Below are 10095 nucleotides of genomic sequence, written 5' to 3'. Positions count from 1 at the left end.
TGAAGGAAATCTTTTGGTCACCAATAATGGGCTATTCCATTCATCCACAAACTGGCTTGGGATGCTTTTCCACGATGACAAGAATTCCAAGAATAAAGTTTCTCATGTTGAATTGTGGGATTAGTGCGAGGATCAATCGTGAAAATATTAGGGATAGCACCCTGTTGCAAATCGGTCGCTTTGAAACCTATTAAAGGGCGCATGGTGCAAAGTTGGGAAGTGGCTAATGATAGGGCGCTTTGCCTCGTGCAAGTACAAATCTGGGCCGGTTGGCAATGGTTAAATAAGATTTTGGGGGCCGCTACTTTTAATTGATATCATGTGGTGATCGTAGTCTCTTTCCAAATTCACACATGTCAAGGTAGTGGGTAGAGCCATGGATTGTGACACAGAGATGCCGAGTTTGAAGGAAATCTTTTGGTCACCAATAATGGGCTATTCCATTCATCCACAAATTGGCTTGGGATGCTTTTCCACGATGACAAGAATTCCAAGAATAAAGTTTGTCATGTTGAATTGTGGGATCAGTGCGAGGATCAATCGTGAAAATATTAGGGATAGCACCCTGTTGCAAATCGGTCGCTTTGAAACCTATTACCTCGCCATTGTTGCAAGCACTAACCAACATGCATGTGCATGTATGGTTACCAAGACGAGAAACTTAAACATGGGGCAAAGGTTACTTTTGTTCACATTCTATGTCGTTTTTGACCTGCCATCCAGGTGGGCGACTTCACCTTGACCAAATGTATTGGGACACTATTCTCTATTTTGTCGTAAGTTCTAACTCTGTCAGGGCAAGACAGAGGGAGCCTCCATGAGAGGGAGTACTTTGTAGGATAAGAGCGCGTGCCCATACAACACCCAAAATTGCCATCGTGCAGAGGGACGTCATCGTAGATGGCTACTCTTGCCATCCCATAGGCCAGCAAGCAACCAGTTGACGAAGGCTTTTTGGTACTAGCAGTCTAGCTGTCGACACTGTCCAGTCAAGTTTACCGCCTATTGACGGTGCAAAGGCGATTCTCAGTTCTAGAGGGTGGTTGAAACACCCTCCACCTCAGAGGCGAAACCTTTCCCCGCTTTCTATCGGCAGTGATCTCATCGGCGTATGGGATTTGCCTTTACTTTCGTATGGCCGTCCAAAACCACTGCTAGAGGGCATATGAGCAGGCGCTCTTAGATTGACAAGATGTGATGTGAAAAGCTAAATTCACACACGCGCAGAGTCCCGACTCCCGAAAGCTTGTTTTACTTGCATTTAGGACGTGGGTGCTTTTCATTTTGACGCGGAAATTTCCCAGCTCTATATAACAAACGTGCCAACGCATATGCATCATCGGCATGCGATCTCCATCATCGACATCGACATCGACATCGACCTAGCCGACAACCGGTATCTGCTCTGCATCATTAACAGCTCTACGGGATGAAGCGATTCTACGCAGCAGAGGAAGAAGAACAAATCTACCACAGAAGCTGCATTAAGGTGGCGCGGCATGAACAGCAGCAGGCCGAATGTACCCCGCAGCGTCTGCTTTCGACATCATGAGTTGCGCTCTCTCTGCAAACGGCGCTCCCTTTGGGGGCCATGAGCATGACTACTTCTCTCCCGCCTCCGTCACGGCTTCTTGTTTGCAGGCACCTCCTGCTGCTTCCGCGCAATGTTTGCCGACATGCAAGGCCCCCGGCAAGACGTCGTCCGCCACTTCTTGCAAAGAAACTTGGCTTTCCATTGTAGGCCAGCAGGTGCTTCTGCTTGAAAAACTTTAACATTATGACTACAGGCCAAGCGCTGGTGGCCCTCTCTGTATAATCTTTTGATGTTAAGCCTCTGTATCTCTAATTCTAATTAGCTCACATGCATGTGATGATGGACGTCGACAACATCATATTAAACAAAGCCCTAAGTTTTTTGTACTACGAGACAAATCATCATGATTAATGAATTTGCTTTCTTAATTAATTGGGTTTGAACACTTAATGTTGCAGAAAAGCTATTATACTAAAATGAGTGAACAAGTCTTCTGTCGTCTATCAGCACCAGCACTTTTATTCTGTCATGGATATTGCCATTGCAGAACCCAATTTAATGCACTTAGAATGTCAACAGCATTTTCTCTCAGTGAAGTCTACGACCACCTTGTGTATATTTTTTATGCCTCCCTCTCTGCTTCTAATTAATCAAAAGAGGATTATGCGTGCTCCTAATTAATTACATTTGATTATGCTTGCAAGTCACAAGCTGCCCCTCTAATTATTAGATCAGAACCACAAATTAGAACCCCCCCCCCCCATGCTTTCAAGAAGAACTTGCAGTGCTCAATAGATTTATGAATAAGCTCAAAACTATGCCAAAACTACTAGAAAAGCAAAGTCCCAATATATACACATGTAAACTAGTCTAATCTAAATCATGCAAGGTAACCATATTTTTGTCTCCTACTTAATTATAATGGATTGTAGCTGTTTTTCGTGGAGGGAATTCGTAAATTCCTCATAACACATATATATACAGTGAGAGAGGTAGAGACAATGAATACACAATAGCAAAGCTACTCTACTTCCATTACATTGCAATCTTCAACGGGTCAATTTTCAAAAATGATGCGGAGAGATCATTGGAGAGAAATGTGTGGCCCAAACCACATGACAATCACTCTGAGCTCCTTTAAGCCCTTTTGTTGAATTGAGTCTCAGATCTTATGATGCTTTCGACAACCCCTTGTGCAAAATAATCCATCACAATGGGAGAAGCACACCATTGAGAGATCAAGAGAGTGTAATAGCACTTGTCTTGCTCAAGTGACTTTGCATAGCAAGTTGCTTCCAGCAATCTTTCACAAAGATGTTGATCCCTCTCAAACATCACATGGTGACACAATATAAAGCCCGCCATCGTCCGTGCCAGAAAAAAGATCAACAACAATAGCATCCTGATCAATATGAGGCTGGGTGATTATGTACTTCACAAGCCATTCTCATAGTAGTATTTTGGCCAACTCAAGATGGAAGGGTAGCAGGAATAGGAGGAAATTTGTCAAATGACCCCCTTGTTTATAACCCACGTGCAAATGTGCCCTTAGACTAGTGCATTCATATATGGGCTCTCCTTCCTACACTTTTGCATGTACGCTTTTGCATCGACGAATTTGACATGGTATCAGAGCTATGTGCTCGTTGACAGCAAGGGAGGGGAACCCGCGCAAAGAAGAGGCCATCCAATGCAGCAGTTGACACCTAGCCTCGCTAGAATGTTTTGAGATGCTAAAATTTGCTCTAGGCTAAGGAGCGCATTGCGAATGTGTAGCTTGCTACGACTTCGATGGAGGCCAATCTCAAAATGCTGCAAGCTTTCACCATACATTTTGAGCTTGCTTCTTAAAACACTACTTTGAGGGTGTTGCAACAGCGTTTTGAAACGCAGTGGAGGAGGACACAAAGCTCAAATTATGGGAAAATGGCATACCCTCGCCATGAGAGCTTTGATAAGCACCCTTGAGGGATTCTTTTGTTTCCTTGCAATGCGGCTTCGGAGCTAGAAGGTTTGGAAACTCTTGAATCTTCTTTGGAGCACAAGGAGGAGGTCCACGGGTTGCCAAGGCTTGAACCAAGATGGCACCCCCTTGCTCAAGAGTCCGGACATTGATGCCCAACACCAACTACCAACACTATGGATAGCAGATCAACCAGTTCTCCATTAGCATCTTATGCACAGGTGAAGCTCTGAAGGAAACCATCAACTTTTTTGGCTCAAAATTGTAAAGTCAAAAGAAAATGCAGAAGTTCTCTAGAGGAAAAAAGTCAAATGCAAGCTTGACAAGGACTGCAGTACCAGTACTCAACTAGCTACATCGGTACCCATGAGATGCGACAACCATTGCTATAAATGTGACAAGACACTTTGTTTGGATTGGGATTGAAGCCAAAGACAAAAACAGGAGCTCACAAAGAGACAAAGGCAGAGGCAAGTTGGACAGAGATAACGGTGATAAAGCTTTGATAGAGGAGATTGGCATGGCACATGGGGTGACGATGAGAGTGGCCATGATGCCAGATTTTTAGTCATGAGGCAGTTGCCACCACTAGCTTCAGCTAGAGAGAGTCTTGTGAATGGAAGAGAGGGGCGAGAAATGCTCCCTATAAATAATTCAGACCCTTGTGTTGGAGTTCAAGTTTTCGATGCTTGAACACATGGAACGGAGTTCAAGCAACATGCATCTAGCTGGGAAGCAATCATACGTATCTAAAACACTATGGATCTGCATACCAATCCATTGTTAATGGCTAGATTACAGACAAGATGTGTTTCAAAGTTCATTATCTTGGAGTATTATGGATGTGATGTGTTCGCAATTCACGAATGGGGATTCTTGGACGTAGTGTGGTGTACAATTCAATTTTCTAAAAGGCAACTAATGCTCAAGGTAGCATTCTTTTAAGGTGCAAAGTTGAGGGTAGCAAAACCAAGGTGTACCAAGCTGGTGGATACTTCTGAGGTATCCATAGTAGCTTCTTCATTGACTTGGTCTCACCATTTTTAGTAGCACCAAAGGTGTCATCATAAGTGAGAAAAGAGATACTCTTTCCTCCCTCTTTGAACTTCGTAAGCTTTTGGGAGCTTTTCCAAGCAGGGTGGAATTTGCGATGTCCTTTGCTCTTATATTCTCTAGGAGAATAATCGATGCTTTCATTGAAAGAGGAGGATTGTGAATAAGAAGGCAAAGACGGTGACCTCTTTCTTGCCTTTATGTTCCTTTGGTTTCTCTCTTCCCTTTCGGAGTGACGAGGAGAAGGATTATATGATGATCTTTTCCTCTTGGGAACGACTATATGATGATCTTTTCCTCTTGGGAAGAGTTGGGGATCATCGAGACCGCAGTCTTTTTTGAGATATATCTTTAAAGGAATTTGGAGATTCACTTCTTTCGCGTTCATTGGATTCCTCCTCTTCTCTTATTGGAGAGATTCTTCTTTGGAAGTCTCAACAAGAGTCTTCCTAAGCTCTCTCTCTTCTTGGAGAGGTAGTGAAATGACATAAGCACGAAGTTGTTGCCAATAAATTTGGCTTTCAAGGCAGGGTTGACCATAGCTTGTTGCAACTTACAAGATAGTTCACAAACATTGGGGCATCATCATCAATAGCACCTTCATGTGCAAAACCAAAGCTGTCAATATTCATTCTACTCTCTTAATTATTGTCAACCATGCTAATTAAACTTATGTGTATGCTACTTTGTGATCTGGTACCCTCAGAAACCTTAGTTGCTACTTTTCTTTACCTTTAAAAATTAGCTCTCAAGCAGCCATACCCGTGGTTTGGAGACTATTGATTGCAAAGCCTAATGGAGAGGGTCTAACATCGCTCGGTTGATTATGGTTCCTGTTGAGCTTGCTAGTAGCTTAATAATGGTTAAGCGAAAGGCAAACCCTGAAAGACTCCATTATTGAGTATATAGTTCCCAGCGGTGTGCCACAAACTAAGTCCTTTAAGACCAACTTAATAGATCCCTGTCCCACTTGCCCTCTTGCAATGAACGGGTCCAACCATTCATGGACAACTTAAGGGCCGGATTTATGTGGAGTCGGTCCCCCCTCCAAAAGGCTTTTGTATTATATCTTCTCCCATAAAGAGAGGCTTGGTACAATACAAGCTTTGTGTTCCTTAAGACCTTGATGGTGCAATGAAGATAGAGAACTTCATGCACCACAATTATGCCCATAAATTAGCTAAATGAAAGCATTAACTTTTCCCCGGACTCAGTCTCAAGACCTCAAACACCTTCAAACTGGAAAAATCTACTAGGGAATGAGGATAGGGAAGAGGAAGACGAAGTATTTCTACGAGAAAGAAGTAATGTCCTCTCATACCATTACTCATAGAGCTTAGCATAGAATATTAGCATAATTATGGAGATGAATAAGATGGCTAACATAACATTGAAGCATGGCTCTTGGTTGGATTTGCATTCCATAGTCAATCATTGTTTGTGTAGGCTCTCAGCGTCTCAAGATTGGAGAAGGAGATGGTGTTCTTGAACAACACACTATAAAAATGAGAGTGTGTGTGAGTGAATGAGAGAGGGTATATGGTAAAGCAGAATCCCTCCTTGCTTGGTTCGACCCCCTCTTCTAGATCTAGCTTGGAGATGATTGGACCTCCTCAAGCGTGACTAATCACAAGCTTTGTGTGTAACAACCAACAAGGGTAGCATTAGGAAAAGATGATTGGACCTCCTCAAGACTGACTAATCACAAGCTTTGTGTATAACAACCAACAAGGGTAGCATTAGGAAAAGTGTCCTCCTTACCCCTTTGGGAGAGATCTCTTGAATAAAGGTTAAACAATGAATTAATTCAACTAGATTTGTATTGAACCACTCTCAAAGACATCCAATAGGATTTATGTACACTATGGGGGCAGCCTAGCTAGGGCCTTGACGTGTGTCTTGTTTGACTCTTTGAGCAATGGGTGTCCCTTGGGTTATGGAGAGACCATTCAACCCCATCCCCTACTCTTGGGGCTCGCCCCCTCCTTTGTAGACCTTGATTTGACTTCAAGTACCTCAAGCATCTTGGTCACCAAGTACCTTAAGAATTTCAAGCACCGTATCATCAATCATGTGAGAAGCACCTTAAGCACCTTATTCATCAAGCATGACAAGCACCTTAGTCAGCAAGCACAGCAAGGACGTCAAGTACCTTAGTCAACAAGAACGACAAGCACCTCAAGCACCTCAAGCACCTTAATCACCAAGCACAACAAGCACCTCAAGCTTGGGTCAGGCTCCCACCTCAATCTTAGCTCTAGCTTGCCTACGGTCGTAGGTCTTAGGACTTTTAACACTTACCTTTGGAGGTCTTTAATGAAGCTATCCCTAATGTATTTCAAGATCCATTAGCTAGCATTGATCTTTGATAGACCATCCCTCATTGTGACCCATTGACTTTGTTCCCGTGTTGAGATAGATCCATAAGCACATTTCTATATTCTAACTCTTTTTCTCGTTTATTCTCCCACATTAAATGATCAATTTAATATAGTCAGATATTAGGTTTCATGACAGAAAAAACCAGACAAAAACTTAAAAGTTGAAAAACGTTTTTGACCCAATACTTCTTCAAATGGAATAGGGTATTCTCAACCAACACTTTTTTCCCTCTATGTAAGTGAGGACACATCCACTGGTGGACTCCTCTTCCAACGAAGAAATAATCTAATGTTTTTAGTGCGTGGGAAAGGATAGTTACTTAACTAATCAAGTCCACCCTTGCATGATTGACAACCTTAGTCAATCCCCAATTACCACCCGCAATCACACATTCTTCTTTTTTATTTAATCACTACCACATTCTTTCAATATTGAAATAATAGTTCATTTTAACTGTCTAGTGCACAAAATTCATTAGAACAAGTATTGAAATCATTATTGAAAAACATTCTTTAGCACAAAATCGCCTGCTTTTTCCTCCTTTTTTGTGTCTTCTATAAGGCACTGAAAAATCATCATTGCCACCGGCTTGCACTCTCTTAGATGTGATTGTTCTATCACCTCATGTGTTGTCTGGTTGTTGTGTGTGATGGACCACTTGCCAATTGTACAATTTGGAGAGAATTGGGAGAGTTTTGCACATGCGAGTGTGGAGAGCATGCTACTCATAAACTTATGCATGCTAGTACCCAATAAACTTATGCATGTTGCTTACAAACTTATACATGCCTTTTACATTGCTAGTACAATAATCGGAGCTTGGTTGCCGAAAAGAATGTAACTTTTGAAGAGAAATGTGAGCGAGCTGGGAGGGAGGAACCTACTTAGGGAGGTGGAAAGAAGGAGAGATAGAGAGAGGTCTTAAAACACTTTGACCATGCACCATTTTGGCATATAATGCAATAGGTTTTTAGTTGGCCAAAAATATCGTACCAGTTTTCTGCTTTAAAACTTTGAGAGAGAAGAAGAGAATTTTTTATCGTCATATTAGGAACAACTAGTATATGACCCGTGCGTTGCTGGGGTGGCCAAGAGAAAACCTATCTTTTTGGCATCCACATTGAGTATCCACTTTTTTTCATATCAAGCTCTCACACCCTTCTCCCCATGATGACATGGCTAATGCTGTAGTACCATCCATGGAGTAGATAACCTCCACCCATCGCCACAACCCCCTCTCCATGTTTTGAGTTCAAGTCTTGTCTGTTCAAGCTTTGAGGTCTCTTTGGAATGCTTTGTTAACATTAACAACTTCCCCTCTTCTTCATAGGGTACGGTCAACCAAAAATATTTATCATATTAACCTTGACTAGTTCATAGGGTACCGGTGGAAAACGGCACATATTCCTTATTCATAATTCGGGGCGAATATATTACCAAAAGTTTGAGGTGCCCATACACCAAACCAGTTTCCGCATAAAACCGCGCGACACCAATAGGATAAGAAAAAATATCCTAATTTATGTAGAAACATCAAGACACAACGAAGTAGAGACTCATCGTTCATGGGGGTAACCGACTTACTTGTGGCCTTACATCCATCCTTATTCATCAAAATACACCAAGGAGTTGGAGGTGTCTTGAGACAAGTTATCTTAAAGATAATCAATCATACCTTTCCTAGTTCAATCAGTCTTAATCGTAACACTTATTTCCTAATTTACAAACAAGTGTACGTCGGTTTCTTGAAAGATACCCTTCCAATTTTTGGTCAATTTTACCTTTTCCAAAATCCTTACCCACTCTTTAACGTATGCAATGTTATAAGTTTCTAGGCTCTACTAATTTTTTAGTAGAAACCCTAGAAAGTTTCTAGCCTAGAAACCCTATAATGAGTAAAAAATAAGCCATTTTAGATTTGATATGAAACAAAAAATTAAGAAAAAAACTCAAAAATTTAAAAAAAAATTAGTAGAGCCTAGAAACCCTATAATGAAGACCCACCTGGGATTGATCAAGTATCTGGTGAATCTCTCGCCCGAGCTCTCTCTTCCGTAGACCTACTACTGGGTTTGGCCTCGTGATCGTGGGAGGACCTTGCCCTCTTTGGAATACTATCATCTTCCTCAATTTGTTGGTCTCCAGGCTTCTCTTGGGAGCTATGAATTCTATCCTTATAAAAAGGACGTCTACTTACTAGGTAAATTATCGAAAAATCATAATGTACTTCCATGACTTTGCCTAATTTCTTAGACCCTGAAGTAAGTAAATTGGTTATAGAAGATCCTCTGCATTTAATATCATTCTTGTAACTCTTTATACCTTATTTTAACCATAAGAAATTTCTAATTAACTTTTGAAATCAAGATGCTAGGTTTTTCTTTAAATTATAATCAAAATTAGTAATTGCTTGACATAATTATTTCTTAATTATTTATGTAGATTATATATTTTTACTTCCTTATAGGTTTTCTAGGCTCTACTAATTTTTTTTTAAATTTTTGAGTTTTTTTCTTAATTTTTTGTTTCATATCAAATCTAAAATGGCTTATTTTTTACTTTATATTTATTATAGTAATTCTCTCCTAAAGATATAACTATCTTAACTTTCTTGCAATGTTTTACACCACCCCTAATCCCCCCTAAAGTCTTAATGGATTTACTATTTATTTTGATTGATTTTAAGCCAAAAAATAACTTTTAGACTGAAATAATTACGTAAACTAATTAAGTAGATATGAGATAATTATAGGAGTTATTTACACTTAAATCTTTCTCCTATAAATATCTCGTTAACTTTGAACCATACTTACTAATTATCTTTAATAAATTTATCCAAAAATAGGGGTTTTGGGCTAAAATAATCACTTAAACTAAATAAGTAATTATGAGCTATTTTTCATGGGTTATTTATACTAAGATCTACCTCTAATAAATATCTCCTTTTTAAATTTTTTTATTGATTGTCTTTTAATAAATTTCATCCAAAAATAAGATATTTGGGCTAGAATAATCCCTTCAAATAATTAAGTTATTATGACCCAATTGTCACAAGTTATTAATACTTAGATCTACCTTTGATATATATCTTCATTAGTTTACAATAGAAAATAGAGTTTTAGGTTAGGGTAATCAGTAAAATCAATTAACTAATCATATTCTA

General features: G+C 40.2%; 1 pseudogene; it reads left to right on the top strand.

The window, feature by feature from the left end:
- Window positions 1–1365: 1365 nt before the first annotated feature.
- On the top strand, window positions 1366–1909 carry LOC147441968 (uncharacterized; annotated as a pseudogene).
- The last annotated feature ends 8186 nt before the right edge of the window (window positions 1910–10095 follow it).

The sequence above is a fragment of the Adiantum capillus-veneris genome, chromosome 14 (assembly GCF_014529385.1).
Source record: "Adiantum capillus-veneris isolate H3 chromosome 14, ASM1452938v2, whole genome shotgun sequence".
Classification (NCBI taxonomy): Eukaryota; Viridiplantae; Streptophyta; class Polypodiopsida; order Polypodiales; family Pteridaceae; genus Adiantum; species Adiantum capillus-veneris.
The sequence above is the reverse complement of the archived record's forward strand: the minus strand, read 5'-3'. Positions and strand labels throughout refer to the sequence as shown.